This window comes from Paramormyrops kingsleyae, chromosome 4 (genome assembly GCF_048594095.1).
Source record: "Paramormyrops kingsleyae isolate MSU_618 chromosome 4, PKINGS_0.4, whole genome shotgun sequence".
Taxonomy (NCBI): domain Eukaryota; kingdom Metazoa; phylum Chordata; class Actinopteri; order Osteoglossiformes; family Mormyridae; genus Paramormyrops; species Paramormyrops kingsleyae.
The window spans coordinates 40720981-40727652 of NC_132800.1; the positions used below are offsets into that span (position 1 = coordinate 40720981).

The window sequence follows — 6672 nt, forward strand, 5'->3', positions numbered from 1 at the left end:
AATCTGAACGTCTTAAAAGCAGTTCCCTACTTGTGTTCTTCGTCCATTTAATGAGCAAAGCATTTGTGGCTTTTTGGCAAGCTTTTGGGGGCACTGACAGCCAGCTAGCATGGAGCAAGAGGCGCTCCGAGCAGCCCCTCTGGTCGTTACCAATCGCTTTAGCTCCATTGACTCTGGATGGACAGTGACAACCCTCTCAGCCTCCCCTGAGCATCTCCCCCTAGCCACTGCCGAGATCCACAAAGCACAAGCTCGCCACTCCGCACGCACCCCTAACGAGTTAATTGGATGTCACTCTTCCAGAGCCTGTCGCCGCCATATAATTGCCCCGTGAAACCATGGAGACGAAACAACAGAGGAGCGCACGGATTAAACCAAAACAGCTTCCATGTTTTAAACAAATTCTTATTATGTGAAATAATGTGTCCCAAGACAGAGGGTGCAAAGCCTCTTTGGATGGTCGAAAGAAGTGTGCAATGCGGTAGCATCACACACGTCTGCTTCGATACGCCAGCTCCAAGGTCATCCGAAAGCACAAACAAATCTGCACGGTCACAACTGAGCCATAGAGGCATACGCTAACACACCCAGGGTATCACTACAAAATGTAGTTACATTTTACATTTTATTCATTTAGTAGAAGTTCTATCCAAAGTGACATACATTCGGAGAAAGCAGGGGCAGCCGGTGTCTGCAGCTTTCACGGATACAAGCCATGCTCAAGGGCCCAGCAGAGAAATCAGTCTGCCAACCCTGGGATTTGAGCTGGCAACATTCCGATCACAGGCTCAGCATCCTAACCCGCTGAGCCTCACACCTCCCCATTCTGATACAACTTCATTACAAAAGCATGCAATCTGAAGTGTCTGGCTAAAAGGACATTAGAATGAGGTTCGCGTGCAGGCAGGTTTGGGGGAGACAGTCGTTCTGCGGGTAGGAGAGAGCCTGGGAGCAATGGCCAGGCTCTCATGGACCTACGATTTGCTTGTTTAAACCATACGTGACTTTGCATCATGCTCAGTTCACTACCCGTCCCCCCATAAAGGTGCCTGAATAAATCTTCCCTCAAAAATCTACATGCCCTGTTGATTTGTATTATAAATAAAATATCAAATTGCATTTCTAACCCCAAAGCAGATTTGACAATGTAGGTGTGATTTGAGGTGGCCAAAGAGAGTCTAGAGCATCCTTAGTGAGAAGATGGCGCAGAGTGGCTCATTGTGATGGATGGGGTCAACTTTGGGCACTGGTACAGTGCTGACAGACCACAGGGTATCATCTGTGACATCAGCTGGAAGCCTATTGGTCAAAATTGAGGTCTATAACATGTAGCATAATATCTGAATACCTCACCCTTTTCACCACTATAATGCAAGCTATGATATCTGGAAAATTTAACCACAACAAAACATGCACTACTTGCAAATGTTACCATCTTCATCAGGGACAGAATCTTCTACAGAGCCTAAAAGCATTATCTTAATCACTACAACACCAAGCAATTGTCACTTAACATCTATTGACTTTTACCTTGTTCAACATAAATGATGTCTCAATATACATAAGCGAAGATTCCGTGCGAGACAGATTTACAATGCGGACAATAAGCTCAAAGACCATAATTACATCCCAATATCAACAGGCCAGATGAGGCTGATGCAATACGCAGTAATCGGGTCTCTCTCCAATTTCAGGTGGAAAGCGGACAGGGCCTGATTCTCCCTTAAAGACCTGCTGTGTGATGCTGGGTAATTCCCACCTTTGACCCAGAAGGCACTGTGCATCAACAAGGAGTAATAAAGAGGTGCAGGGTGGGCGGGAGGTTGGGGGTGCATAAAACCCACTAAATGTTAAAAAAAAAAAAAAAAAAACAACAAATAAGATCACCACTGTGAAGAACAGCTTCCTCTAAATTAATGAGGTGACATTTCTTACTAAGAAAAGGAAGTTACTAATGTGGTTATAAGTCCTAAATGGAGAACACAGAGGATGACTCAAACTCAACCACACGGCCGGTCATCAACAAAGGCTTCTTTTCTCAACTCAAGCTTGGCAGGAGGAAATGAGAATGTTGCCAAAATGCCCCACAAAGCCCTGCGCTGGACACTAATTATCTCTGATGAGTAATTAGCCAAAAAAATAAGAATCGCTGTGCACTGTCATTTATGGTCGCTTGCCCTTTAAGGACCGAGGTTTTGCTTTACTCCCCATATAAGGCTGACGCAGGAAATCAGGCACAAATATTGCAGTTTGGAGGTTTGCACACCTGCCATGTTGAACATTGGCTGTTTAATGCTTTACTTCTGTATTCATGACTCTCGAACTCTCAACAGCAGCAAAATAACATCTAACATCTTCAGATATCCCAAAAGGGCATTAGGAAGAAGGGTAAATATATTCTCAGTTCTGAGTTTAAGAATCTTGTAAAGCACTGGTGTCACACCAGCAACAAACACAGAGGCACACCAGAGGACTAACAGCGCAAACAGAGCAGATTACATACGCACATCACAAGTCACATAGGGGAAAGCTCCTCTTGTAGGAAAATAAATGATTATAGTGCTTCACCTGGGAATAGAAACTTCAAACACGATTTCAAAACAGGGATATGTTTCCAAAAGCCATTTGGTGGGCATTGTGTCAGCATTACATTTAATTTGCTTTTGATCGCTATCAAACAACACCCGGCGCTCTTCAAGCGCCTGAGAAAGGGAATTACAACACAGTGTGATGCAATGCATTTTCAATGACTGTGCTCCTGGGAAAGTACCCTTTAAGTGTTCTACCAGCAGTCAAAGTGAGGGAGAGGGAAGAAAGAAAAAAAAAGACCTGCAACACTAAATTCACGTCCCTCACTGTGCAAGAGACAAGCAAGCCAGCTGGAACAAGGCGCTCCTCGAACTTTATTTACGGTGCCTGGAATCTTTAATTAACATAGCACAAAAGCAGGGGGAAAAAAATCAACCTACAGGCTAAACTCACAAGCAGTATGAGTCTGGGGTGCAGGAACGGCGGGGCTCGCTGCCATTTCAGTCTGCATCTGGCTTTGTGAACCTCATTTTTACTGGCAGTACCGATCGGCCCCAGTCCCTGGGATTCCCCCACGAGATCACAGCTTTGCTACAAACCCCGTTAAACCGCAGGCATATTCCTGTGCTCTCCAGCATACCAGTGTGGTGAGTAACTCCATCCACTGGACTTTCCTGTTGGATGGAGAGCCTCACATGTGGTTCACAGCACCATCACACACCATTCATCTGCCCTGAACACCTAATGAGGCCATTTTCGCAAAAGTACTATTGTGTTATGCCTTGTGTCGGTAGGAGCCCCAGCTGATTTAATAAAAGTGACCCACACTATCTTCTGTCTCAAATGACCAGATCTGGGACTATATATACCACATCAAAATACAGCATACTGTAGGCCAAAGGTAATTTTTACTTGAATGGTCAGTTTTACTCTTTATAAGAAATTCCAAAAATAATCATATTAAGTTTCCCACCATACTTGTGTTTTAAAAATCTGGAAAATAGAAAATGTAATGACATAGAAAGTGTGGCACACTGATGCCCGTCTACTGAATTATATTTACTGGCATTTCATGCAAAAATACCGTTATTTAAATGTTTGACTTAACTCATCCTTTAGACAAAATATTGTGTAATAATACATACAAATTTATGCAGTCTAATTTTATACCCATGCAACAATCCCGAGAATCTGGCAGAAATGTAAATGGTATTCTTAGATTTTATTACACAGATTGCCACTTAAGACTGGATTTGAAACCCCTTCCCAAAAATATAGATAGACTTACACAGAAAACCAGATTTCAGTCTTGCACCTCTCTAAAACGTTTTATAGTTCAGTCACTGGCTAAATTATTGAATGACTGGAAATTGCGGTTTTGAATTAAAAAAATAGTCTCTAAGAAAAAAAAGTGAATATAGAGTAACTTTGCGTGAAAATCGAAATATGGTAGTCTTCGCAACTATGATGCTGCGTGCTACGCCTCCGCTACTAACCCATTAGCGACGTGCCACAGCACCATGCAGATGTAAATAAAACATCTGTTTCATACAGCAAAGCATAAGCATGCACTTCAACACAACACGCTAGCCAAATTAAATAAGGCCACTTCACAGGATAGAGCTATATTCATGTCTTCATGCCTCACACAAACTCGCGATCTTGTAAAATAATATAAAGTCATTGATCACACTACCTTGAATACCGCATATTTGTCTTCATGCAATAGCGACACAAAAACGTCACGAAGCGCAGGCTGCTTTATCCGCCTTAGGTAAAGAGGCCAACCTCATTATCATCTGTCAAATTTAACCTCGAATGTAGGCTATATTTCTTAAGGTCGCCTACTTAAATAATACTTTAGAAATATATGTAGCGCCAAATACCCTCGAATCAGTCAATAAATTGCATATTGCCACATTTGTCCGCTAATGAAAATACGACTTCTCGGTTGTTAATATGCAACTTCTTACCATTCAGCAAGACCCTGACACCTTAACATTCAGAGGTGATTTTAAGATAATGTTGAAAAGACACAAACTTTAAGAACACTCACCTGTTTACCTACGGAACTTCATAGTTCAAGTAATACGTTGACAAGTAATGATGTCAGCTGTTCAAAAATAATAATAATAAGAAATGCAATCAAAGATGAGAAGCAATGCAGAAGTCCAACGACGTGACTTGGTTCAGATGTTCCCCGTGCCACTAATATCCGGATATTACAACAACTGCACGCGAATGAAATGCAATTGTCAGGCGTTATATTTAGAGAAAATCGACTTAATCCAGCATTGCATTCAAAGAATGGATAAGGCCGTCCTCCAAAGTGTATCTGTAATCCAAAGTGACGATCAAACACTCAGAGAAAGCTGTATAGAATGTCTCGCATCAGGCAAAGTTTCTTACCTTCCCCCGGCGCTCAGCTCGGCTGGAAGCCGCCAGCGCTCCCACGGACCAAGCAGCGACTCTGATGTCAGCGGCAACGTGAGATCCAGGAAGTGATGACGGGCACGAGGCTGGCTCGGAGAGCGCCGCGCGTGCCGCTGCTGCCCCCCGGAGGCCGCGCGAGCTCTCCGGAGTGCTGCAGCGGCTCGGAAGTTCGCAGGATCGCATGTGGACGGTAGCATCTCGATACGATCGACAAACGCAGATTAATGCCGCTATGTTTGCTGTTTGCTCCTATACAAGCTCTTTTCGACACTAGTTAAATGTTAAGTATCTCAATAAACCAGGGCCGATTCTAGTATGTGACCATTAGGGGGTATTTCTTTTGACTCATGAATGTATTCGGCTCTTATGAAAAGCCACTTATTTTAGATTATTATAGCTTCACCGGATATTATTAAGAAACCATAATAGGAATTAAAATGCCATATAAAGACATCACTGCTCGTCTCTGGGTGCTCTTCTACCCCTATAAATAAATATAAGGCATGGGCAATGAAACCTATACGACAACTTAACTATTTCGATGCAAATTAACTATGACGTTTTATTTCCCGTATATTTAGTTCTACTTTCTAATTAAATATGTTAGTCAAAAGTGCTCTCCAAACATTTCCACTAGATGGGGTAGGAGACCAATTTTGTAAATGGAACAGTTTTTTTTCCCTCAGTGTAATGATAAAATTTAGCGTGCTTTTCAGGATTATCTAAAACGTGTTCCAATAAAATGTAGGTGTTATTACGCTATTCTTTATATTGTAGGTATTTCTTTCATTCATCCATCCATCCATCGTCAGTATCCTTTGCAAGTATTAGCAAGTTAATTTAATCCACATAAAGCAGTTAAAAAATGGATGGATGAATGGATGGATGACAGTTTTTCTGTGAAATACGTAGTTGTAACAGTACTGCTGTACACAGGAGAAACTAGATTTTTATTTAATAATAAAATTCAAATAGTAATTTATAAAAATAATTTAAAATAAAGTAAATATAAATAATTCAAAAATTTGGGCATGCAGTCCAATATTTACAGAAGTATTTTTGGGTGACATCTGAACTGTCAACCATCTGGTCAGAAAGCAGACGTAGGTATTTGTACATTGCAGCAAATGTTACCCAAAGCTCAATGCAATGTTTGTTTTAGCTTCAAGGCTTCTATGGATCTGTTTGCATGGGGAATTGATCCTTAATTATACAGCTGTTCAGGATTAATTGGTTGATTGACTAATCTTTACTTGCACAGCTGTTCAGGATTAATTGGTTGGTTATTTCAGTGATGGACTTGCGCGGCATGACAGATGTCATATGTCTCTGCACCACACTTACTGGCAAAAGATTGATATCTTATAAAAAAAAATACCAGTGATTTAAATGTTTCACTTTTTTAGCAAATATTTTCATATCAGATAGCATATTTCACCCATCTGTTGCAGCCACATATCCAGTACAGGGTTACAGTGGCTTGGAGCCTATTCCAGGAAGAACAGGGCATGAGGGCAGTCCATCATGAGGCACAGTCTCGCAGCTTTCACCAGAGGTGGTCATTTCAGATCCAGAAAGTAAAAATCCAGACCAGGATATTATCTCAAGCACCCATCTGAATGTGAAGAGTCACAGTCATACAGTACTCAACTGGTTGATGGAAACAAAATCTTGGTCTGGATTTTTACTTTCTGGACCTGAAATGTTCAC

At 41.7% G+C, this 6672-nt stretch overlaps 1 protein-coding gene across 4 annotated transcripts in view; it reads right to left on the reverse strand.

The window, feature by feature from the left end:
• Nucleotides 1-5038, reverse strand: part of LOC111849744 (mitogen-activated protein kinase kinase kinase 3-like) — a 35994-nt gene extending 30956 nt beyond the window's left edge. For 3 of the 4 annotated variants that reach the window (XM_072711337.1, XM_072711338.1, XM_072711335.1), the window contains exons 1-2: nucleotides 4939-5038; nucleotides 4586-4642 (exon numbers count right to left, since the gene is read on the reverse strand). The gene's annotated coding sequence lies outside the window, so the exon portion shown is untranslated. The remainder of the gene's footprint in view (nucleotides 1-4585; nucleotides 4643-4938) is intronic. The other variant, XM_072711336.1, reaches the window with a different exon arrangement.
• Between the last annotated feature and the right edge of the window lie 1634 nt (nucleotides 5039-6672).